Genomic DNA, 27636 nt, shown 5'->3' with positions numbered 1-27636 from the left:
CTTCATTTTCTACATGACAACCACAGGCTCACCAATTCTTCTCTGGCAGTTCTTCACTCTTCCTTCTAATTGGGTTCTGCTGTACCACGCTCACACGTCACTTTGACAGCTCTGCACGTGGTGTTTTCCCATGCTGCACCATAATCCAGGGCATGGCACTGCATCTGCCAGCCGGCTGCGGGAATGGCAAAAGGAGTGATTCACTAGCACCTAACATAATCACTCCTGGGCCAGAACTAGGAAGCTGCTGGGTAATTATCATGAGTTAAGGAACAATTTCTGTAATAGCAACTGCTACCATAACTGGACTTCCTTAGTACCCTGTCTCAGGCTAAGGGCTAAACAGCTGTTGGACAAAGGAAAAAACTTTCATTTCTAGTTTAGTTATTTGGGAGGTTACAGCATATCCATCTAAGAAAACAATTTAACAAAGCTAGTTCTTTTTTTTTTTTTTTTTGGCAGAGATCTGCACATATAATACAAGAGCTACTAAGAGGCCAGATGAAGCTTTTTTGGATTTCATGTATTTGTAACTTATACCAGCTGAAAACCTGCTTATATGTTACTTGAAATATGAGGCAAGAGATGTTGTGTGTTTGTTGTTGTTGGTGGTGGTTTTTGTTGTTGTTTTTGTTACAAAATGGGATTTTATTATTATGATTTTAGCAGAAATTAATAAACTTTTCAGAATGGTCTACAAACTAATCTCAGATCTGAACTTGAAAGGACAAGGGCTTTTTTTTTTTTTTTTTTCCAACCTACAGTCACATAGATCAAATCTGGAAGTTCTTGCTTTATTCAAAAATTTTATTCTCATCAAATTTGTATAGTAGGCAAACCTCTGGTAAGCTGTGGATTAGTAAAGATCCCATGTATATACCAGTATATATGAATAATTGTCTACAAGTATTAAGGGTTTGATTTTAATATTATTTCTAATGAAGCATCTTCCTTTGCAACTTTCGGTGAGAGTACTCCTGAAGTAAAACAATATGAAGTGTAAAAAAGGAAAGCCTATTTCAGAAACAGTAACTGACCTCCCCCTTTGCCAAAACCAAACCAAAGCAGAACAAAACAAAAATAAACCACCCACTAAAAAAAAAAAAAAAAAAGTCTCTGAATTTCATATTTTGCTAAACAAAACACTATTGTTAAAAACACCTAGGTAACTTAGCAAGAAAATTGTTGATTTTGCATCCTGTTTTCTTCATTAGTACAGAACTTCCTGATTATCTAGGTGTCACTGATGGTCCCAAGAAAGGCATTCCTGAAATAATGACATTCTCTGTGGTGTAACAACACAAGAATATTTGGTTTGCAGACAACTATTGCTCAACCCCCCCCAAAAAAAAAATCCATAGAAGCCTAATAATGGCCAAAGTAAATTATCTTTTTCAAAAAAAAAAAAGTCTAAAGTGAAGGAAACGGGGCACCTCTATGCTTTGAAGAAGTGGCTTAAAATGTGAAGATTTGTCCAAATTTGATTACATGTTCAGTCTAAAAAACTACAATTTCAACAAGTTTGGCAGAAATACGGTATGCCTTAGGTTCTAAGTCATCTGCACTTGCCCTTCTGTGTTCAAGGCTAAAGGAGAAGGGAGAAAATAATGGAGCAGGATGGGAGAGAGACTGGACTCAGATCTATGAGGATGACTACGGATACTATATATATTAGGGATATAGGAATACGGAGGGCCATAGGAGAGAAAAGCAGGAAGTGTTCTACTCTGTACTTCAGTGGCTTTGGAATAGCACATCATGTTCCTGAATTGCAATGTTACTCCAAGTTGTGAAGCAAATAGTTATAAAACATACTGTCAAACTTTGTCCTCGCCCATTGCTAAGGGCAGATTAGTGAAGAAGATAACAGCTTCCTGCTTCCCATTGCTTTTGGTTCCTCTGTTTTATCAGTAGAAGATAATGAGATGGAGTCAAAAATTGTGGTCCCATTACGGTTCCACCTGATGCAGTTTTATGTATTTATTTTTAACTAGGGACATAATGTTCTTGTATTTTTGCTTGATTTTAATTTAGGTTGCAAGATCATGTGATCAGGAGCTAGGGATGTGAACCCTGAAGTTGTCAATGCAATTTGCATTTGGGTCGTTATGAAGGTTCATGTTGCTTATGTGTGTATTCTTGTATTACTTCTGTGTCGCTCAATAGGGCAGAAAAAACCTACTCCAGGAACAAGTAAAAGTTGACTAGTGAATACAAATTTTACCAGAATACTAGTGCCTCACTGACAGCAGAATTTGGAAAGTGTGAAGTGAGTGAGAAAAAGACTGCGTAAAGAGATAGCAAGACTTTGTTACATAGGTTGTGCAATACTCGCCATTAAAATACAGTTTTACCCTTCCTGGTAGCATACAGCTTACACAATTCTGGGAGATTTTCCAGATGGAAATAAACATATGTTTCAGTGGCTGTTTATCTGTGTCCCATTTTTCTGCAGTCTCAGTTTCAGGTATCCAGTGGTAACACTGCAAAGTGATGAGGTATTACAGCTGAATTTTATTTTATTTTTTGAAGCCATCAAGGCATGTAATATTATAAAAAGTGGAGCAATATGAAAAAAATAGACCTTAGGTATTATAAATCAGGAATGGAGAAACATTTCCTTGAACCCCTGTGTGCCTACACTCTTCAGTTATTAAACGGGGAAAATACTGTGTTCTCTTCTAACGCAGGAGTTTGGCAGATCAAGCCATTAATACTTGGGAACAGCAAAAATATTAAAATGCTGGACATCATGACAAAATTGATATTTCTGTAAGTGGAACAATATTTACATGTTGTCCTGTGCTCAGGTGTTAGTGCATGAGGCACTGTAGGTACAATATTAATTCCCATTCTGGGGTGGTTTCTTTCCTGTACTCTAGGTGAGAAAGAACATGAAAAAATATGATGCAATTGAGTGGTTGAATATACACAACAGAGGTCAGCTAAATATTCACAGGCTTGACTTTGTGTCATAGATTTGGTAATGCAGTTGATATTTTGGAACAGTAACAGACATTTTCTTCTGAGATGCCTGTGTAACATGTATTACTCACACCTGCAATATGGTTGTAGCAGCTATTAGTCAAAAACACATTTAATAAGCCCTCTGTAAGTGGGCCCTCAGGGTGACATATTGTGTGAGAATGTTTCCTAAAGTTTCTTCAACTGAAACTCACATTCTCAGTGATTTTTCATGCCCAAAGACAGTATAGGCCCAAACACAGTATTTAACAGCTTCCAGCCTCAAAACACAGGCAATGCTGTATACATCATAAGAATTGCAATTTGTTAAAGAAGGTGGCTTTGGCATCATTCAGCCAAATGGTCAAAAGTCACTTCCAAGTCTCTTTGCTCATTTCCAGGTTCAGAAAAGTTCATCCAATGGGAATGAATTTCCTGACCTTTTTTTTTTTTTTTTTAATGTGAATATTGTTAGCACACCCACTCAAAAGCATATCCAGCCAATTGAAGATGAAGCAAGCGTCCTGAAATAATCCAAACAACCTTAAAATAGTAGTCTTTATTTACACAGAAAACAGAAATGACATAGTTTTTCCTCTCCTTTCTTTTCTCAAGATAAACTGAATATCTCCTGTGAGTTTCACACTTCAGCTACTTCCAGAATCCCAGGCTGAGTATCTTGACCTGCGTTATCTGAAACCCACTCTAGCTAGGCTTTCCAAGCCAGCACTTCATTAATTACTATTTCAGGGATATTGGGTTTCTCAGTGTCTATATTTCTCAGTCTCAAATGACTGTCCCAGTAAAACAAGCAATCAGATTCAATTGTAAAACGAGCAATCAGATTCATTTTTTTTTTTGTTTAAAGTATGTAACACTTGCTACCACTGTACTTTGTCTGGTTAAAACCTACCTTTGAGTCTGTGCTTTGTAATTTATATTTCAGTTTCCATAATGTTAGTAAGATATTAATATATGCATGAAAAGAAGCAGTCAGTGTAATTACAGTGACAAATTGATAAATGCACAGCCATTTTGCCTGGTAATACTGTGTATTTAACAGGTTTATTTGCTCAACAGTTCTTACTTTAATTATATTTTGCCATTTGGGATTTCTAGATGTATAACAATCGTAGCTCTTCCATGGATATTATTCTTAAAATAAGTGGTCATACATTACTCAAAATACATGTGTGTTTAATAGAATCATAGAATGATTGGGTTGGAAGGGACCTTAAAGATCACCTAATTCAACCCCCCCCACCATGGGAAGGGATGCCACCCACTAGATCAGGTTGCCTAGGGTCCCATCCAACCTGGTCTTGATCGCTTCCAGGGATGGGGCATCCACAACTTCTCTGGGCAACCTGTGCCAGTGCCCCACCACTCTCTAAGGAAAGAATTTCCTCCTAACATCTTATCTATATCTCCCCTCTTTTCCTTTAAAACCATTCGTCTTTGTCCTATCACCGTCTGCCCAAGTAAAAAGTCACTCTCCGTCTTTTTTATAAGCCCATTTTAAGTACTGAAAAGTTGCAATGACTTCTCCCCAGAGCCTTCTCTTCTTCATACTGAACATTGCCAGCTCAATCAGTTTTTCTTCAAAAGAGAGGTGCTCCATCTCTGTGGCCCTCCTCTGGACCCACTCTAACAGCTCCACATCCTTCTTGTGCTGGGGACCTGGACGCAGCACTCCACGTGGGGCCTCACAAGGGCAGAGCAAAGAGTGACAATCACCTCCCTCCCCTGCTTTCCACTCTGTTGTTGCAGCCCAGGATGCAGTTGGCCTTCTGGGCTGTAAGTGCACACCACACTGCTGGTTCATGTTGAGTCTTTTGTCCACCAGAACCCCCAAGTTTCTCTCCGCAGGGCTGCTCTCAGTGAGTTCCCTCTCTACTCTGCGCTGGTGCGGCCTCACCTCGAGTACTGTGTGCAGTTCTGGGCACCACAGTACAAAAAGGACATTAAACTGTTGGAGAGTGTCCAGAGGAGGGCGACGAAGATGGTGAAGGGTCTAGAGGGGAAGACATATGAGGAGTGGCTGAGGCCACTGGGCCTTTTCAGTCTGGAGGAGGCTGAGGGGGGACCTCATCGCAGTCTACAACTTCCTTGCAAGGGGGAGTGGAGAGGCAGGTGACCTATTCTTCATTATCACCAGTGACAGGACCCACAGGAACAGTGTTAAGCTGAGGCACGGGAAGTTTAGGCTGGACATCAGGAAGAGGTTCTTCACCGAGAGCGTGATTGCACACTGGAACAGGCTCCCCAGTGAAGTAGTCACTGCACCAAGCCTGTCTGAATTTAAGAAGCGATTGGACTGTGCACTTAGTCACATGGTCTGAATTTTTGGGCAGACCTGTGCGGTGCCAGGAGTTGGACTTGATGATCCTTATGGGTCCCTTCCAACTCGGGATATTCTGTGATTCTGTGATTCTAGTTCTCCCAGTCTGTACTCATATCTGGAATTTCCCCTACCCAGGTGCAACACCTTGCACTTGGTCTTTTTGAACCTCATTAGATTCACATGGGCCCACTTATGTAGCTTGTCCAGGTCCCTCTGGATGTCATCCCTTCCTTCTGTTGCATTGACTGCACCACTCAGCTTGGTGTCATCTGCAAACTTGCTGAGGGTGCAATCAATCCCACTGTCTATGTCATTGTTAAAGATATTAAACAGCACCAGACCCAGGAGAGACCCTTGAGGGACAGCAGTCATCACCAGCCTCCACCTGGACATAGAGCCATTGACCACCACTCTCTCTGGGTGCAGACTTACAGCCAATTCCTTATCCACTGAATGGTCCATCCTTATATCTTTCTCTCTTCAATTTGGAAATCAGGATGTCGTGCAGGATATACTGAGTACCTCAGTCTTTTATATGTCTGTTGTTACCAATTCTCCATTTTCATTTATCAGAAGGGGTACACTCTCCTTGGCCTTTCTTTTCTGGCCAATGTATGCAGAGAACCCCTTCTTGTTATTTTTTTCCACCCCTTACCAAGCTTAGTTCTATCCACATCTTGGCTTTCCTGCTTTCATCCCTGCATATCTGGACAGCACCCCTGTATTCTTCCCAGGCCATGTGTCCCTGCTTCCACTGCCTGTGCATTTCCTTCTCACACCTCAGTTTGACCAGCAGGTCCTTGCACAGTCATCTTGGTTTCCTTCTTTCTTGATTTCTTACACATGGGGATGGAGAGCTCTTGCACTCTGAAATGAGTGTTCTTAAAGAGTTGCCAGCTCTGATCAGTTCCTCTGTCCTTAAGGACAGTTTCCCAGGGGATGTCATCCACTATATCTTTAAATAGCTGGAATTTCACTCTTCTGAAGTTCATGTCCTGACTTTGCTCTTTGCCAGGCCCATATTCCTGGAGAAAATAGGTTTGCTTACTTATTTATTAAAACAACAAACAAATAAAACAACCCCCCCTTTTTTTTTTCTCTCTTTATAATAGTTTTTTTTTTTTTTTAATTCGGAAAGAAAAAACCCAACTCATCCATTGAAAGAAAGGGTATAAAACAGGCAGGTTCCTTGCTGTGGACCACCTCTATTTAGGCCTTAAACTATATTTTGAGACAGAAGCTAGGGGTGCCACTCCTTGAAAGCATGGCCTCAGAGCCTTCTATGTTCTGTGAATGGACAAAAATAATAAAATAAGCACAAAATTTGTATGGCAATGAAAGGTCGGACACAAAAGGCCAGTGTTAAGAACAGCAGTTGATCTTATTGACATGGGACTCATTTGTGACAAAATATTCCCTCGGAAATATTTGCACATTCCAACGGTGAAATTTTGGGTTAAACCAATGTGTGATACAATTCACCAAATACAGAGAGTATTATAATGCAGACTGTGAAAACTTGAATACACATTTACGCCTTCTTACTCATTTCTAGAGTTGAAATCTACCTCTACTACCTCTGACTGGTTCTTGAGGAATGCCTCAAAATACCCAATTATAGGTACTCACACAGTTGTCAGAGTATATGCAGTATTTAGAGACAAAACTACACTCTCAGTTGCTGTAAGCTGATAATAGCCCAATAGAGCAATTCAAGCAATTCAGTTTTTGTTAGAAAGTCCTCATTTAGATTGTAACCTTTGTAGAGTGAACTGTGATTGTTTTATGAGTCTCATAGTATGTTTTTTAATGTCTCCAGCTCTTTGAATCATATGATTTCAAAGCAAGCATAGCCTTTGCTGAAGGAGCTAAAAATCGAGATTCTGGTACTGATTGATAGCTGAAAAGGTTCAAAATAATATATCTTAATTATTTAAAGTTTAGAGGACAAAAATATCAATAATGTTGTACCCCCAAAAAAACTGTCATGATTTTAAAGTAATTTTTCCAATTTTTTGAGCTTGACTCATTATTTCTGAACGGTGGTTGTTTGGAAATGCAATCATCCTTCCTTGGCTTTTTACAGTGGTGGAAGTGTCAGTGCTGGAGACCTCTTTGACATTTCCTTCAGGGTCAGCAGATCAAGTTTCAGAACATTTCCTCATTGAAATCTGATGGATATGAAGACAGTTAACTTCAGACTGAGGGAGAGGGGCTTGTTTGCTGGAGCTCAAATCCTTAGTGAACAGTCCACTCCAGATCTAATTATAAAAACATTACAGTTCTAACAGTTGCCTGGCCATGAATTATTCTGACAATGTTTAACCTGCAGATAAGAAACCACTATCAACCTGTCACATTTACCCCACTAACGAGTTCAGCATCAGTTTAAAAGGAAGTGCAACTCATGAAGCAATGGCTCTTGTCATAAATTAGAGGTATCCGGCATGCATTACAAGGATAGAAACAGTAAAATAGCATGGGATTCTTTATTATACATTTTGACAGTGACAGAAAAACAGCACTCCACAACGTTTAATCTGTGATAGCTTGTTTATTCCCTTTCACATCTATGCCAGTTTTGAAACACTTGGTGCTGTATTTTGCTGCTATCTGCAATTAGCACAAGTATTTATTTAAAGCTTGAAGGGTGAGAAGGAGTTTGTCTTTGATAAAAAGCATTGGACTCTCTAATCACCCAGGCAGTGGAAAAGGGTGCTGTCACAGAAGACTTCCTCTCATCTATTGCTTTGTGGGTGTATGTGTGTGTGTGTGTGTTACTGTATGTGAGTTTGTTGTTTTGTCTTTAATGAAGCACACAGTTCCTTTTTGAAATAAAATCTTGTAAAGAGACCTGTGTTACTGGAAATGGTATGGTGTACATGCTCAGGAAAAAAAGCAAACTGAAACAAACAAAAAACCTGTGATGATACCTTGTCTTGATAATGAAATGAAGAAGATCATTAAATTTAAAAAAGAAAAGGAAGGGATAATTTTAAAACTAGTTGGAGGTGCATAAAGTAGATGAATCATGCTTGCTGTTGTGAAAGCACATTACTGTATCAGAAGTATAGTAGAATATTCTTTAAAACTTTTCCCACTTCTGTCATTACTCGTGGAAATGTCCTTCATCTCTCCATTCCCTCTTTTGGAAACTAGGTAAGCAAAAACTTTTATAGCTTTATTACAGAAGTATTTAACTCCTAATTACATAGAGTCAGATTATGGTATTTTTCTTGTGAATTTGTGCAAAAACATGAGGAAAAAAGACTCTATTCCATGCTTTTCTGCTAATGGGATGGTTGAAAGCAGGATGAGAAGCTAGTTGGGCACACAGAGCAGACTAGGAATGAGAGATATAGAGGGATACGAAGTGTTGAAGTATGAGAAGACAACATCATTGAGCATGCTGCAGAACAGATTTACCTGCTCCAAAGGCTTTTGTGAAAAGCCAAGGAAGAAAGTGTAATCTGGTCTTCCTTTCCCACATCACGATCTTCATCACTGAGGAGCGGGGTAAAAAACAGTCACTGTATTCAGTATTTTTATGACTTGAACCTGTAACTTCATCAGTGAAATATTTCATTTTGTATTCAAACTAGAAAAGGAAAGATTAAAAAGCAACGAAGCCTAAAACCTGATCTTTTTGTGTTTTAGTGACTTTTAATGAGGACATTATATTACACTACAGCAACACATCTTCATTCACGCTGAACTGGACTCTTCTTTCTCCAGTCTTTACCTCAATTTGGCATCTGAACAGAAACACCAGCTATTTATACCCATGTACTCTGGATAATCATGAGCAATTGCCCTTCCTCTGGTTGCAGGCATTCCCCACAGGGTCACTAGAGCTTGGTCTTCACACAAAGTCTCAAAGTGTGAGGCATCACAGAGTCATAGCTTTGGGATGCTTATCTGGTAGTCATGTGTCACCAGACTTTTGGCAGTTAGCACATTTTCTCCAGCCCTCATGAGCAATGGCATGGGCCAAAATTTCTTTAGACCGATAAGCCAGACGGATTGCTATGGAGATTTGGTCTTGGAAATTGTTCCTTGTGGCTTGGAGAAACTGGTGGTATATGTTAGGTAGAGAGATTTAAACTTTGTCAGCAGAATCAAAAGCTTGTTCCCAAGCCTGAATATTGCTGCAGTAAACCTGCCTAAATTCGCTATGATTGCAGGAAATGTTTAGATGGCTTCATCATGTTTCAAAATGTTTCTTCCAGGCAGAGTTTGAGATCTTATAGAAAAAAACATGTATATTATAAACATATACACATATATATTATAAATATATGAAAGAAATATTGCTGGTAGATTATTAAACATACACAATACTTTTTATCTCAGTCCTTTACATGACATATGTAGAAGGAAAACAAAAAAATATTTCATTAATTGATAATTAATTTAATAATAAATAAATTTATGAATAAATATTTATTTATATTTATTATTATTTAATTATTTAATTTAATTAATTTTTATTTTGATTCTTTTTTTGTGTGTGTCCTTAAAAAAAATAAAATGTAGAAAAGGGAGAGTCAAGTTCTGGTTGTCTTTTGGTTGCAAGGAGTGGTTATGTCGATATAAAGAGTACAAGAGAAAGTTTGGAGTATGACAGTCATTTTTTTTTTCCAATTTGGAAATGCTTCTAATTTTTATGTAGATGTTTCCACTAGTTTCTCTCAGCTATAAAGGACCAGATCCACTGTGCTGGAGAGGTAGAGCCACTACTTGACATTCACAGTTTTTGTTACGCAAAGAAATAAAAATATTTTGTATGTTTTGAGTCCTTCAGTTTCATAGTACTTGAACTGAAGCTAATTTATACCTTCAGTAAATAGACACTGTAACCATTTTCCTACTCTTATTCCAGCTCATCTTGCTGTTTTCATTTTTGTTGTTTGGTTTTGGTCTGGATATTTACTGGATATTTAATTTTACTGGATAGATTCAACTCTGCCACTGGGGAATCCAGAGGATTCTCCATGGAAAGGTGTTGGTGGGAATTAATCCATATAACCCAAGTACTGTGAAGGTGTATTGTAAAAATATGAGAGTCCTGTGCCTAACATTGCCAGAAGAGGCCCATTGGCTGACCCTTGTTAAAAGCAGAAAACCAGAATATCCGCAGGCATCACTGACTAAAAATCAGCCTGACTTGCCTTTTACTGGCATTGTCAGTTAACAAGAGAAAAGGGAAAGCTTCTCTTAAGAAATATACCTGCAACAACACACAGTTCTTTCCTGCTTTCTTAAGTTTCTTTCCAGTCTTGCTTGCCACAGGAGAGCTGGTAAACAAGTTTTACTTCCAGATTTGATAAGGACTCTTTTTGCCTTCCACATTCCCTCCAGCTATGCCTGTTCTGTGCACGCCTGACAGGTATGTGAAACTGTTGAAACACTCTTACTGTGGATGCATCCATGCCAGAAAAGCTGTGCTCTGCTTTGTTTGGTGAAACTGCCTGCTGTGGTGAAACATCTGTGGTTAAAGAGTAGACTGTGGCTATAAATGCTGCTGCACCACAGTCCGACTTTTAGGTTTGTCCAAACAGTTTGGGCTTCCCAACCCTTAGATGTGGGTGATGTCATAGTCTGACTGCATCTGGTTAACATCAGGGTGATATCTACACATTCATCTTCTTCCTAAACAGTCAATGTTTCCACAAAGATTAAAAATATCTGATGGTCTATCTACCTATCTTCCAAACTATTACATGATATTACTTCTGATGGCTCATTCCTTTTTAGCACAAGGCTTTTTGCTTAAGGTACACCTCCTGCAATTTGACTCAAAAGAAAGGAAAGAATGGAATATGGGAGATGGAGGCTTGTCAAAGAGGCCTACTAACCGATAAGCCTGAGACAAAAAGTAAGCAAACTATATATGTTGGGAGACATATAATTCTATTTTTCATTTGGGCCAAGATTTTCATTTTTGGCCAAATTTCCATTTTTTAGACATCTGAGTATTCCACCCACCAAGAGAAAACTAAAGCTAATCACAAAATACCAAATGAACAGAACAACATCAAATGAAACAATGCTGAGAACATCTACTTATATGTACAAGTTCAACTTGTTGAAGACTGTCATATTTGTTGATGTCTTTATGGACATTTTTGACCATTTCTAGTACCAGTAGGTGGTGCTCAAGAATATGTTGCACAATTTCTGAACTGTTTAGAATCAATAAATATTCTGGTGATTCAAGTTCCCTGTGAATAGTTTATCTGGTGCTGTTTTAACAGCCCTTTTCACACATTCTGCATTCCCATGCAGAAATTCCCCTGGAAAAGCATGTACAAAATTAAGGTGCCTTAATTTCAGTAACTGTCTCAGAGTATGAGAACAGAATAGTCTTCATTATTATAATGTAGATTAATAACCTCATTCCATTTTCTGGATCACCTAATGAAGTAGCAGATTTTCTCTGAGTTGACCAAGGTTACGCTGAAAATACACAAGAGACAGGCACAAATACAAATCTATTTTTGCTGTTTGTTCTAGTCATCAAAATCCACCGACCTTTATATGCATCTGTTACACCTGTAAACAGAATCACTTTTAAGTTCATACTTTGTGATTATCAAGGCATGGAAAGAATATAGATGAGGTAGATATTCAGAAATTACTGTATTGCCTCCTTTATTTCATTAGTGAATCAAGCTAGTATTATAAATATCAAACATAGAAATATATGTATGTGTATGTGTGTTCAGTGTTATTAATTAAGAGCGTTTTCAGATATCTGTATTCCCTTTTTAAGTGCTGTTTTGGGACCTGATAGCATATGTAGATCTAACTATGCTATGGTGAATATAAATGAAGTGTACTTATACGAGGCTGCATTTAGAAAAAAGTATGCAAGTAATATGGAAATAATTACAGGATTTGTTGTTGTTGTTTTAATCTGAAACAATACAATATAGTGGAAGAGTATCATGTGTAGTAAGTATGAAAATTACAATATTCATGAATTTCAGGATAAGCAGTACTGCCTTAACTTAAGCACTTAAATGCTCACTGCATCACTTAAGCAAAATCTGCTTGGTACAAGGAAGCGATTCTTTTGCTTTTGTTCTATGCATATCACTTTACTGGCCTTCTCTACATCACTTCTGCACATAACAGTTTATGGAAAGGAAAAAAAAAAAGTTTAGGTTCAGTAAGTAATTTATGCAGGTTTAGTATTTTTGGTGGCACTGCTTAAGGAAGTGTGGTTAATGATCAGCACAACACCTCTTTGCATAAAAACAAGAATTCCTCAGTGGCAGAAATGCAGTGTATACAATGCTACAAATTTCAGATGGCAGTAACAATCAAGCCTAATCTGGCTTTTCTACCTTCATGCTACTTGTATCATGCAACAACACCAATCATTATCAAAACAGTTTAATTTTATATGTCAGGTAGAAAATATTATTTTTTTTTCATTTTTATTTTTTTTTACTTCTGTCTTTAAATTTTACTTTCAAGGTATTGCAGATCTTTTCTGAAAGCCTATGTTTTATTTGTTTTACTTTCTGGAGTTTTGGCACAATGATTTGTCCCTAGGCACTTACCTATATATACCTTTGTAACTGTTTCTTAAAGTCTGGGTTGTACCTACATCAAGACTGTGACGAGCTAAGTCAAATGATCAAATTTAAATAAATATGGTAATATTCTGAATGCATGTTTAATTGGCAATTTATTGAAATAGGATGTCATGTATGCACTACATTTTTTAACTGTAAATTATTATTTTTTTTTTCAAATCCTTTCTTCCATCAACACGGCTCTCCGGTCAAGAATTCATCATGGTGTGAAACATATTTTATACTCCTGGGCAGCTTCTGTTGCTTCTGTCTACAAGCTTAGAAGGGACAGGCTTGACGTAGTCATGATATTTGCCATGATTTGGACTTGCTCGCTTTACACCTTGCTTTTTTGTAATTCTGATTTCTTTTGTAATCATTGTTCCCTATCTGATATTGAAGTCTCATGACTGATACAGAAGCAGCAAACAACATGCTATAGTGAGAGAAAAGACTTTTTCAGTGCTTTTAGCAATGTGACCTTAAGTATTGATTTATAACCTGCTGCAGTGCTCTACTGCAAAAGGGAACTGTGGTAATTAAGTTAGTATCTGCACTTTCTAAAATAGTGCTGAGCTGCAACAAAAAGAGACCCTTTATTTTTTCTCTCTGCCTCTCAGTGAATGCAGATGCAGGCACTGCCCTTTGACCTTGCTCAGCTTTTCCCAGCTGCAGATTATTTTTCTCTCTCTGTGCCTTTAGGTGCTGATAGATAGAGTAGGACCCATTAATTCTTGTGCCTGACTTTCTTTTTTTTTAGTACAGGCAATGGAGAAAATTTTTACACTTGTACCTGACTTTTAAAATATTGTGTGTCCTTACGTGACTGAAAAAGAACAATGGCCAAGGAAGCATAGGCAGCATTAGAAAATTCAGCAGTGTGGGTGGTCATGAAGTGGCTCAGACTTGAAAGCAAAACCTTTTGCATGAAAATTCCCACTTCTCAGCATGACACATTATTCTGAAGCTCATGTATAAGGTAACAGGGTAAACACAATGAGAAATCTCTTGTATTCCATTACAGTCATTAGAGAAATAGGCCACAAAAGGTAATGGCAATAAAACTGAATACCTTGAAGTTAGCATGTAAATTGCATGCTAATGTATGCAAATCAGCACACAATGTTCGATGGCCATAAAACTAAAAAATAGCTAATTAATGGTAGCTAAGTTGCTTCATTTTATATTTACAGAATTACGGGGGAGGCAGTATATTTTTATAATTGTATAACATTGGCATTGGGCAATGCATCAACCAGTTTCTCTCCTCTAGCAAATTTGTCCAGTACATTGGAAGTAACTGCCTTTCCATTTCCTCACCCAAAGACTTGCTCTGAGAATGGGCTCTGAGCCTGAAGTAAATCAAAACAAAAAGGCTCCCAGTTTTACAGTTACTTTCTTGTGGAAGTAGTCCTTATTAATGTTAATATAATCTCTGTTCAGCAAAGTATCTAAACATGTTTGGTACCCTTGACATATCTAAATGTGTTCAATGACTGAATCCCTGAATGGATATAGGCTTTGGAAAGCTCAGCTTTTCAGGTGATCTGTTCCCAGCAGAATTCACAGTTCATGCTCCCAATACACTGTGAGGGGAAAATAGAGCACCTGAGAATAGGTTCAGCAAAAACAAAGAACAGCGTGGAGCTACGTAACTCATCCAGGTGGAAAGGCAGAAGGAGCATATGGGTTAAGCCCTGCTTCTGAAAGGCATTGATGGAACAAACAGATGCAAGCTCCTCTGCCCAAATTCTTGAGTTGTTTGAAAGCCATATCTATCCCATCCCTGAAAGTAATACTATTCTTTAGCCTATTTTCCTGGTTCAAGATGGAATTAAGCCCTTTTAAAGGCATGTGTGCGTGCACAACCTACGAGAAAGCTTCAATCTGAGTTTAAAGGAAAGATGAGTATTTGAAGGTACACCTATATTTCACTACACACTGTGAGTAGCAGTGGGTGGGAACCCTTTGAAAGCTCTTCTGAACTTCCCCCTGCTGTAAAGGTGCTCTCTATGCAATCTGAAGGAGCACTCTATCTGTGTGCCATGGGACTGTGGCCATGCTGTCCTTCTCTGCAGGTTCTCTGAAGGATTCCAGCAAGAGGCTCTATTGAGCTCATGCAAACGCAAGTCAGCTCAGCCACTTCCCAGAGCTTCAAATCATCTGAGCTTGCAGCTTTCTTCTAGATACAACAAGATCTGGAAAGCACTCTTGTGCTTCTGTGCCAGAGCAATTTCAGGATATTCTGCCTCAGTGGCCTGTCCATCAGCTCCTCTGTCAGGGGTCCTCTTACCACAGTGCCCGCTTTCCCCTGCAGATATCAAGGTGCCCTGAAACCTTTGCACCCCCAAAACAGAGGAATGAGCAGTTTGGAAAGAAACCCCTCTTGTGTCACAGATGAAGAGGGGATGTGCTTTGTGCAGGATCTTATTTGACAGACACTGAGATGAGTGATGGTGATAAATATAATATATGTCTTAGGTACCTGAGACAAAGGTCATAATTTGCCAAATACCGTGTATGTGCTGGTGGTTTTCCTTCTGGAATGCTGTTCAGTTTTAAACCAAGACATTTATCTTATATATATATATCTATGCATATACAAATATATATGTATGCATACATATATATATCTATAATATGCACCTGTTTGGCAGAGAAGCTGAACTTTGATAAACTTGAGGTCAATGCTTACCTTGCACTTCATGCCAAAGCATTAAACATGTACTTCAGTGTTAACACTACAGGGTTAAACACGTACTTAACCGTTTTTTTAATTTAAAATGGGTTTCAGGATCTAGACCCAAAAAGGGACAAATGACTGTGACTGATTCAGATGCAAGAAAATGGAGACTGGCAGAAAAGAGGCATTACAGAGAGGAAAAAGTATATGAAATACCATCAGGAGTTTTGAGCAGCAGCAGAAGATATATGATAAAAGTAACAGGCTTATGGGGGGAGCAACATGCAAAAATAAACGTCAGAACAATGCAATGAACTAAAAAAAAAAAAAAGTGAAATGAATTAAATGTTCATATGACTTGAGAATGGATATTGAGGGAAAGCAAGTTGTGAGCAGGAAATAAATAAAGAATGGAAATAGAAAGTGGAAATAAAAGCTACTGGAATGTTAATTTAAGACTGAATAGCTCCTCTTAAGTTTATAATCTAAATCACAGCATGCTTGACTGATATGCACAGTTTCAGCTTCTATATTTATTTGTACCTGTACTGCCTCATTGGCCTTTTGGCTTGATTGCCCATGCCAGAAAATTTCAAGAATATGTGCTTGGAAGGATCCAAGCAGGACTCATTTGCATTGCAGGGACTCACAATTGCAAGAGAGATGCAGAAACGTCTCAGGGTGCAGAGCTTTATTTTCTATAAAATAAAGGAATAATTAGGAAGGGAAGGGTCTGAGAAATGAGGGGAGTCCTAGGGAGTAATTTTGCCTAAGAGGAAAAGTTTAACTATTAGAAAGGCATGTTTCAAGCTATTGAGAAACTAAAATTGCCTTGCTGCCAATGGGCATTGGTGCCTGTCACACACAGCACTGTTTGGAGGGCTGCTGATTCAGCATGTGATGGGCAGAAGGCTTGAGATGACGTAACCTAGTGACAGCTATAAACGGTCTTTAAAAGGTCTTTAATGATATGTGTAATATAGTTTAATATAAGAAGGAAGAGTGAGAGAGAGAGTAGAAGGATTTGACCATAGCTGCCTCTAATGAAGCATTCTAGAACTAAGGCTGTTTTAATGTCTTCAGACAGCTTTAGGCTTATCAGATACACAGAGTTATTTGCATATTTGTATATTACAGGCACACTGGAATCCTGGAATTAAAGCTTTTTTTTTTTTTTCTTCTTTTTTTTTTTTTTTTTCTCTCCATCCCTGTCATTTTCACCCTCAACTAAAAGTACTACAAAAGTCAAAGGTCCTTACCCAGGTTGTCACCATTAATGTTTGTTTTCCTCTCTGCTCCTGTTTTCTCCTGCTTCCTCACATTATCTATCTTGCATAGAGCACAGCAAATCTTAAACTGATGGCCTTGTTTCTTTTGATGCTTTTGGCTCAGCACAGGCTCAATACCTGCACAAGAGGGGATCAGGATCAGCTTGGGAAAGAAAACAAAATGACCTCTGCCAAAAAAATAATCCTAATATTAGCACAGAGATGTAGGGAGACATTTTTGGCATCCAGACCAAATGCTAACCACTCACTCCCCTCTTATCTCGCAACCCCACTTCTTTTTAACTTTCTATTGGCTACCAAAATGTCTGCTTCCCTTGGTCACCTCTCTATGCCACTAAATACCTCCACAGTCCTGGTGGTGTGGTGGAGAAGCATATAGAGGGACTTGGGCAGATCAAGCCTGATATACGTGTGTGCATGTACTCATGTGAATGCAGTATTCCTGAAAACTTGAAAAGTGCTTCAGGGGCTTGACACTATTTTCTTGATCTTGATCTCATTCATTTTGGAGGAGGAGGAGGGGAAAATGAGAGAAAGAGAGAGGGAATGCTGCTCTTGGCAGAAGATACAGGCAATTGGCTGCTTTATGGCTTTGCCTTGATGTGTTTAAAAAACAGCCTAAAATTTGGCAGAGAGAGATTTTTCCCACTTGTTTTATTTCTAAATATTCTTCAAAAGCTTCCACAGGATATAGAATATTGCTTTGATCAGGCAAACATACTTTGTGCTGAAGTTTCTAGTTAATACCAACTTCAATTCATATTCTGCCAAATTTTAATTTTGGATTTGCTTTCAAATTTAGTCTATAGACAATGGAAAAACATGACAATTTCCCCTGTGGATCATGTTATTTTGCTGACATAGGTTGAAGTTTCAGAAGATGGGGAAAAAGGGAGTAAAGAAAATATTATCAAACTTTCTTCTTCAGCAAAATCTAAGTATGACCAAAAGGCTGAATTTTACACAGGGGGTCTACCCTAGCCTAAGATAATTTGGGAAAGATTCACAGCTTGATTTTGTTTCATATAAAAACCCTAAAATTTGCATTCTTTTTCAGTCATTAGCTGAACTACTTGAACTATTGACATTTGGGAAATTTTGTGGAAATGTCAAGGTATGGGCTGTCACATGATTCACAGTGCTTCCTGCTTCTGCTCACTCATAAAATATACCCTGACAGTAGCCTTTGTCACACTGCTTAGGACATTTATGATCTCATTTGGAGCCTAGAATGTAAACACATTCTTTTTTTCCTCCATTAATGCTGGGTTTTGAGTATTTCTGTGACCCAAGTTCCATTAAAGGTCAATAACAAAAAAGCTCCAAAACTTAAACAAACTTTGATTGTGACACAGAAAGTCTGAATCATGAACAGAGTTCAGATGCTTAGGACAGTGTTTAATTCACTTCTCCTTGCCCTCCAGGCTCTATTGTGGCAGTGCTTCTCCCTTTAGCTACCATGGGAGTCCATGTAGAAGATTTGCCCCCACAGAGTAGTTCTGCTAACTTATTTGACATTACCAATGTTACAGCTGGTGTGTCACCTGCTTTTGTGAGTCCATTATGAAGTTAAAATAGCAATCAGGTACTCTTCATAGGCTGCTGCAGTCAACAAGACACTGTTCCTTCCTGCTGCAATCCTAGAGGCAGACAAAATAGGGAAACAACACTTTTAGTAAAGAATTTTTGTTCCTAGATGTCATGTCATCTGCCCAGACAGAGTTCGCAAATGTTAGAGAAAGAAGGATTTTTTTATTTTATTTTATTTTTTTCTGAGGCAGTTTTACACGGGGTGGTTTATTTATTTGTGGCATCAATTGGTAGATCATAATGATGTAGTCATGTAAAACCATAGTATTGCTGTAACTAGAGAACTGTAGATCTGCTCTTGCTAAAGCTGTAAGAGGAAAGAACATGGTAGGAGACCACTGATCATAAGGATGAAAACTTCCCAGTGGCTTCTTAAAGAAGAAAACCAGAATTTAATGTATGAGCATGTACCTTGAAACCAGTGGAATATAAGTCACTGACCTCAGCTGAAGGAGAATCAGGCTCAGGTCAAAAATTCATATTTACACCTAGCATTTCACCATGTCAGGACTTCACCAGTCAGTCCATTAGCACCACCTTGTGCTTTCCTGTTCCAATGTACACCTCACAGATGGTGGGTATGCAGAGCCTGCCTCCTAGCTGAGTCCATCCTACAAAGGAAAGTGAATCCTGTCTGGGAATGTGAGTGGTGCAGGGCATCCTGTGCAGGCTGGTGGGATACATGTTGGCAGGTGAACAATGCTGTAGGCAGAGGTGCCCAACAATGTGGTGTGTGGAGGACACTTTGGTGGCTGGTGTGAGATCTGGGTGCTCATGGTGTTTCCCATGGGGTCTTGCAACCAGGGAAACTCAGGCAAGCTGCAAATATAAATAAAGGATCAAAATAACATGGATGCTCAGACCCCAAATCTACTTCCTGAAATGCTTTAACAGGATAACATTGACACAGGTAGTTGCTTGTGCACAGTGGACACTAAGCAGTGCTTTTAACAATACTTGCACTTGGGCTTTCTGCTCTGGGAGCATTATGCATATTTAAAAGCCAAAGATATGTCACAGAAAGGCTCTAGTTTCCACATGTGTCCCTCTCTCCTCCTGCCCTCCCCTCCCTCAAGTTTTAAGCCATAGTGACCTCAGAGAGCACGAGACTGTTTTTTTGTTTGTTTGTTTGTTTTTTAATAATTTTTGTGAAAGGAGTCTTGTTTGTGTGCTGGCCCTTACACACCAAGGCACTGTTGTGTTGCTTAAAATTGTAAATTATGTCTGTTTAAGAAAATGTCAGAATAACAGAACTGGAAAAGACTTGGCTGTGCTGTTTGTTATACAAGTTGCAGGCAGGCAGAATGATGCATTCATCATTATGAGCAGATTCAAGGAGACTAATGACTGCTACACAATATAGCTTCAGTTCTTTCAAGTAACATGATAGTTGTTTCTTTGCTTGCCAGCAAGATTATCTGAGCACTGTTAATGCTCACACACTGACGTATAGAGGAACCATCAATATGGGGCTGTGCCTACCAACAATAACTCTCTGCCCCTGCTTACTAATTAAAATGACCTTTCTATCAAAAAAAAAAAAAAAAAAAAGATTGTAAGATAAATACAGCTTTGGTAAAGGGATTTGATTTCTCTGGCAACATCATTTTGCATATGGGCATTTCTTGCACATTGCCCATGAGTTCTATAGAAGTTATTCGGCTTTAGAATAGGAATAAGTTACGAGTATCCTGTTGTCAGCCTCTGATAACTTGCTAGGAATCTGTCTCATGCTGGATGATGGTGGTAAACACTTGACAACCATGTTTCTTCCAGCATAGGTACTCACTACAAACCCTAGATCCTTTGAGCAAAGTGAATTAAGAGGAAAGAAGAAGCAATTCTTCTGCTTCACCCTGTCACCTGTCCTCAAAGAAAAACCTCTTCTCCCATCCCAAGCATCTTGAGGCACTTATTGTACCTTAAAGTACCAATAACAAAACAAAATGCAACTGGAACTTTGCTATCAATGCCCATTTTGTGTGGAACAATATGCAAACACATAAGAGCTTAGAGCAAGAGCTATTGCCCTTTGCATCATGAAATGCCACAAGGAAATGGACTAAACATCTGGACTGTTTCCCTGTAGTTGCATGAGCCTCTGGCTTGGCTGTGATTCACCTTAAATATCCAGAAGAATTTAGAAGAGGTGCACTAACTTTGTAGTGGCTGCTTTATATATTTTTGTTTGTCCACTTGTTTGGAAATACTGCTCACTGCTTCTGCTCTGTTCCTCAAGGGAGGTGCTGCCTTTCCTGTGTTTTTTCACCAAACATTGAGGTTAGGCTGTGCTCTTCAGTGGTGTCATTTTGGAAGCCCATAAGTGAGGTTTCAGCCACAAGAAAATGAAAAAGATTACATTTATACATGTTTCTTACTAAATAAGGAAAAAAATAACAGAGGGCTGCAAACTGGATTTGTCTCTGTGGGTGGACCACGCTTGATGTGAAACATGTTTACCAGACTTTTTTCCCATGAGAATCAATTTTTTCCCCATCTGACATCCAGGTTTCTCGTCAATAGGACTCTGCAAATTTGTTATTTCAGCCACTGTTTTAGTGGCTTAGAGCTCTGGCCCTTCAGAGGTTGTGGGCCTGAAATTCAGTCACCCTTTCACCTTTCACACTTGGCCACAAATACTTACCTGGGGCACAAAATAATAAATTTCTGGGCCTTTTTTCTCTAGACATAGGTTTTGAAAAGTTAAGGCTTTTAGAAGAGACTGGAGGTCCTGGATATCTCATGCAAGAGATGAGAAAGGGGATTTTTATAGAGTGATTTTTATAGAGTGGCTAGTAATTATTCTTGAAATTCAGACCACCTTTGAAACCCCAGATTCACACTGAGTGTCCTAAAATACACCTGAAAACTTTGTCCATATGTGTCTTAAGCTGACATTAATGAGGACAATAATACAATATTTATTTCCTCAATATTCTTTCAAGCCAGAACAGATTCATTTCTATGACCAAGCTGTCAATTTTTTTTGTTTTGTTTTGTTTACAGGTGAATAGGAAGATGTATCTTTTTCTTGAGTATCTGACTGATTAATAGCAATCACAATCAACAGTACCAAAACTCCCTTAAAGCATGGCTTTTGAATATGTTAAAAAAAAAAAAAAAAAAAAACAGGAAAAATGTCTTCTTTCTCTGGCTAGCAGCCACCCATCTAATCTGAGCTGGAATCTTCAGAGTCTGCAAAGTGAGGTTCACCTCTTCCCCAAAATGTGATTTCCTCAGCCCTGACCCAGACTGGACCAAGTCGTTCTTCACTGCTAAATTTGCTCGCATGCAGCTAAAGCCTGATAATCTCAGATTTCTACTAAGCCAAAGCTCTTTTATTTTACTCTGCTAGGCCACATTAAAAATAAATAAATAAATAAATAAAACATATATAAAAAATATCAGCTTATTACACCTTCCTATTTTAGTTGTATTGGGTTAGGATAGTACTCGAGACACAAATGCTGAAGAAAAGGCTGTTAGTGTTTCAGAGGAAAGTGGTGCTTCTGGATCCCTACTCAACCAACATTTAAGCATGGAGTTCATACTGAAAACCAAAACAAACCAAAACAAACAAACAAAATGCTATTTGTTTTTATTTATATTCCAAGGTAATTTTTACATTTAGGGGAACCTGGTTTCCACTGTAATTGCATCTTGTTCTTTACGTTGACTTTACTGCATTATTTCGATGTATACTGAGTGGCTGTGATTTGTAAGGTGCTCATATCAGTAAGTTCACTGCTAAACGGTTGCTACCTTCCCTCCCAGAGGTGGGTCCATTGTAAGGTGGAAGAAAGCCCTGATACTGCTCCGATACTGTCTGAATACCCCCCCACACTTCTACACATACATATGTACATGTATACACACATATATAGCTTTCAGTGTGATCCCAGGTAGATTAAAGGATATGTTTATTTTACAAGCATATTTATACCTCTTACATACAAACAAGTTTCCTTAAACTCACGTTTCTAATTCTCTAAATAAAACTGAAAACTATAACCGAGCCTGGAGATTTATTATATATTTAGAGTTATATTTAGACAGGACTGCATCTTTCCCATCTTATTTACTTTTTCACCTTGTAGCTGCCCTCTTCAAACTGCATTGAAGAAACCAGTTCACAAGAGCTAAAAGTGCTATATTTTTCAAAGTAGAATTTGAGTGTCTTCTTAAATGTAAAAACTAAAAATAAAATAAAGCAAACTAAACTAAAATAAAATATCTGTGCCCTCCTTTTTGCATGGCTTTACTTCCTTTTTTTTTTTTTTTTTTTTTATGGTTCTCCTTCCATTCCCCACTGAGGTCCAGGAAGATATTCATGTCTTTCATTTTAAGTATCAGAACAAAATAACTCATATACTAGCAGCTAGCTTTTAGCTTCTCATCTCTTCTCCAACCTCACTTTCATGCCTCTGTAATTGTGCATAATCATTTGGGTTAACAGACTGAGAATGTTCCATGGTTAATTATTCTGCAGTTCAGTCCCCATGTTCATTAAGTCTGTCTTCTAATAACAAAACTTTGGATCAGACAGCCATGTGAATGCTAACTTCATTCTTCCACTAAAATATTATGCTGTTATCTGACAGAGGTGGGATTTCCAAGGGAGCCTACGAGGGTTAGATGGCTGAATCTTGCTGAGATTCAGCAGGCAGCACCTTGAAAAAAAATCACACCTTAAGCCTCAAGTCAGGTGGACATCTGCTCTCAGGAAAAAAATGGAGGGCTCTGGGATGCTATGTCTGATTTAAATTTTTGACTGAAGGGGGCCCTATTCAAAGTGTTATTTTGAATATAGACAGCCTAAGACCATGAAAAGCGAATAAAGGGAATAGATAGGACACAACAACTGAAGAAAAGATTTATACTTGGCTTTCCAACCATTGTGTTAAAAGCCATGAAGGTTTCTTTTCTCTCCCCCTCCAGTAATGACTCTCCTTCAAATAGCTGGTGGAGGCTTTTAGGAAGGATCCATAAGACTTGCTTGGAATAAGAGAAATGTCGTGGTAATCATTGGAGTAGGACTAGGTTCCCCCCCACCCCCTCTGTCTGTCCATCTGCCTGTCTGTCTGGTAGGCGTGCCCATAAAGAGATCAGAGGGATCACTTGTGGCAGTGAACACTTTTGAAAAAGAGGGTCTGGATAAATAAATATCCATTGATTAAAGTCAGGTGATCAGATGTTCGCAGTGTGCACATGTGTTTGTGGTTTGCTTTTATTTTTTAAGATGCATTGGTCTCAGGTCTAAGGGTGGAAAGTACATAAGGAATTTTAATTGCCACTCCTTCTCAAAATCACATTCTTGAGCAAACCTGGCTTACTGGAGAGATTAATTTAATGTATAGACATAAAAACAAAGCATGGTTTCCCAAAGTTCGTCTTTGGAATATGCTTGGCAAGCATATTCTACCATTTTCATTCTTTCCAGGTCAGCATCCCACTGCTACCCCAGCAATCCCACCACAGCTGAGCAAAACTAAAGCTTTAAAAACAGGCAGAAGGCCAAAGAGTGATATTTAGCCACTAGCCTGAATAGGAGGCAGTGCACAAGTGCCCTGTTAGGTGGGAGTCTTGGAGAGGGCTAACAATTCAGGCAGGACATATTCTCTTCTTCAGTGACACAGAGGGAGCTGCTGGGGGCGAACATTAGGGGCCATGGTTCCTCCCTGTTTTTCTTGGCACGGCTCTGGCTCCCAGGGGAGCAGGGAGACGGAAACTGAGGTGGCTCCTGGAGGTGGTAAGGCAGTTGAATGCAGGGCTGGGAAAAGGAGGGACTCTGGCTCTGTGCTTTAGCTCCTGGCCCTCAGGGAGACTCCTTGTTGGATTCCGGATTATTGAAAGCAGCTTTCTTCAGCTGTTTTTTCTAATATACATACTTCTTCTGGTTAGGTGAAGTCTTACCTATGTGCCTCTCTGGTCTGTTTTCAGTGTTCTGAGTTATCCTGCTCAGAAGGAAGTTGTGTTGGTTTCACTTGTTAGAAATCTCTCAAAAAGCTGAATTGGTAATTGAAGAGTTTTACCATCCTCAGCATCCAAGTGGACATTACCATCATCAGTGGCAACAATATTCTGCCTGTGCCTTTATGGAGCACTGACAGCTGTTTGTGAGATAAGGAGTGATCTGTGAAGCCCTTGCCACGCATTGAAGAAACATGATCCTCCCAGGCTGAGAACATGTGAAGCATTCATCAGCATTACCACTTTACTAGTGTTCATCTCTATGACAGTTGTGTGGGGTTCAGAGGATGGAGGGAGGTAGAGAAGAGCATGAGCAGCGAGAGATGAAGGCCATTCAGAGGTGGGACAAATACAGTCTCACAGAATCCTGTGTTTTTCTAGCGAGCTAATCTGTCTATCCAGTTTTACCTGGAGCCAAACTCTCGGTATGCGCTGTGGCAGAGGCACTACTCCTGCACATAATGGCAAGGCTGTGTGTGGGTGACATGCAGGTGTTTTGCTTTGTAGCTGGTCCCCGTCCACAGTTGGGATTATTGTTATTATTATTTTTTTTTTGAAAGGATTATGAACAGTTATTTCACAGAAAGAGAGAAAACACTGTACAGAAGCACAGAGGCTGCCTTTGATGTTCTCATTACCTTGCTGGCCCACCACATCCTCTGATGTAAGTCACAAGGGGCAGATATGCACAACACTGAGCCCTTTGTGCTGCCACTGGCACCTGGCACAGAGCCTCCAGAGGAATCTCTCACTCCATACCACCTATGTGTTGGCACTAGTGATTGCACTGCCCTCACCCTGAAACCCATCTACAGCTTCCTGCAGTTTGATGGAGGACACAACTTCCTTCCTTGGGCATCTTCTGCTGGTCCCCTGGCCTTCTCACCACATGGATGCAGCTGCATTTTCTTTCCATCTTCTAGCAGCTGCCACACCCAGTCTTATCCTTTCGGTAGGATTGGAAATGACTTCTAAGCCCCTCATAACATATTTTCCTAGCCTATATTTCCCTGTCTTGTCCCATTTCCTGGAGGCTGTGTGTCACCCCAAGTCCACTCATCTGCGTGAACAGCTGAGAAACAGCTGCAGAGGTGGAAATGCTGCAGCCAGACGCTGCTGACAGAGAAAGAAGAAGAGAAGGAGAACTGCTGAACATCTGCCAAGACAGAAGCATTGCAGAGAAACTTTATCATAATGTCACAGTGAGAAAACTATGTGAAAAAATGTCGTTTTATCCCATTTTGAAATGAACCCTGTTACAATGGGTATGTCATTTTTTTCAAGCTTTGCTTTCTATAATTTCTTCTTTCATTTGGAATTGTTTTTCCATTTACACCCAAGCAACTACATTTGTGGGCAGCTTTATAGTTTTTGAAGCACTCACTGGTTATTCAGCCACAAAACAAACTTGGGTTGCTGGCCCCAGCTCTTGTTCTCTGAGATAAGAGCCTGGAAAACATGAAACCATCCTACCAGACAGTTTTTGTCAGCTCTGTGGTCATGAAATTATCGCATCAGTCTGCGTGACTAGCCAGTTAACCAGGCAAATATGAACACCATTCACCCAAAGAGACTTGTGTCTATTCATTGTGTCAGCTCACACAACTGCATTTGCCTTAAGAGGGCACCCATCATTTATTGCAATCCAAAAAGCAAGCACAGAGAATTGTCATTGTTCCATTTAGTGTGTAATTAAGGCAGGATTTCTACGGTCTGGGTAGACTAGTGAATCAGATGAATGCCAGTACAAAATGGTTTTAGGTCACAGGGGTAGGAGCTCGCAAATGTAGGTTTTACTCCCAGCTCTGCCACTCACTGGGTCTATAAAAACAATCATGTTTTCCCACTTCATGGGAGTGCAGTGTCTTCAAATTGAAGACAATTTTAGTATAGGTAATATGGTAATATTACCTGTGATCTCAGCTGGGAATTAAATTAATAGTAATCAGTGTTAATGTGAGGACTGGGAGATAAGATGAGGTGGAGATGGCCTGTAGGCCCTGCTCTTTTTTTTCTTTTTTTTTTTGATAAATTCTTAGTGTAATTCTCAGTGTATCTATTCATTTTGGAAAAAAAATATAGCTAACTTTGGTCTCCATTCATCTATAGATGTTGGTGACACAGTTTCCATAGTCTGTTTCATTTTATGGAGGTTCAAGGACTGCCTGTGACAAACAGTATTTGCAATAATGTCAGAAAATGATGACAGAGTTGGAGGCATATATGGGAGGTGTTGGCTTTTTTCCCCTCTCTCTCTTTCTTCAGAGACCTCATGCTTGTAAATTGGAGAAAATAAAAAAGTTGAAAGGAAGAATAAACTAGATATGGACTGAAATTTTTGCATATGATTTTTTTTTTTCCTCCGGTGAGCTAGGTGTCTTGTGTTGAAGTGTTTAAATTATGCTTCAGGAACACAAATCAGAAAATGTTTCTGTAATGTTTCTGGAGGTTAATCTGAAAATGATAAACATCTCTAAAATAGCTAAAGTACCTTCTCTGATATTTATATACCTTGTTTCTTAGCATTTGGATCCTCTACTGATAGTGATTTTGGATTTCTACCTTTTCTTCTTTACCACATATTCTATAATATGATCTCTTACATTTTACAGTCCTTCAGTGAATGTATATACACACACGCACATTTGCATGTATTTCAAATATGAAGAGATGCTGAGAGAGTTGGGGTAATTCAGTCTAGAGAAGAGAAGGCTCCAGAGAGACCTTATATTGGCTTTCCCGTGCCTAAAGGTGGCCTTCAAGAAAGCTGGGGAGGGGGGGACTCCTTGTCAGGGACAAAGGATAATATTTTTAAACTAAAAGATGGTAGATTTAGGTTAAATTTTCAGAAGAAATTATTTACTCAGAAGGAGGTGAGGCACTGGCACAGGCTGCCCAGAGAAGCTGAGGATGCCCCATCCCTGGAGGTGTTCAAGGCCAGGCTGGATGGGGCCTTGGGCATCCTGGTCTGGTGGGAGGTGTCCCTGCCCGTGGCAGGGGGGATGCAGCTAGGTGATCCTTAGGGGTCCCTTCCAGCCCAAACTGTTCTGTGATTCTGTGATGATTCTAGGATTTTATACACACAGATATATACATTCCTACATATATGTGTATATAGATACACACACACACACATATTTCACAGGTGTGAATAAGTAATTAACCTACACTTGTATTTATTTGTTCATAAATTCTGTAATTCTTTGGAAA

The sequence above is a fragment of the Cygnus atratus genome, chromosome 2 (genome assembly GCF_013377495.2).
Source record: "Cygnus atratus isolate AKBS03 ecotype Queensland, Australia chromosome 2, CAtr_DNAZoo_HiC_assembly, whole genome shotgun sequence".
Lineage (NCBI taxonomy): Eukaryota > Metazoa > Chordata > Aves > Anseriformes > Anatidae > Cygnus > Cygnus atratus.
This window is presented reverse-complemented; position numbering follows the sequence as displayed.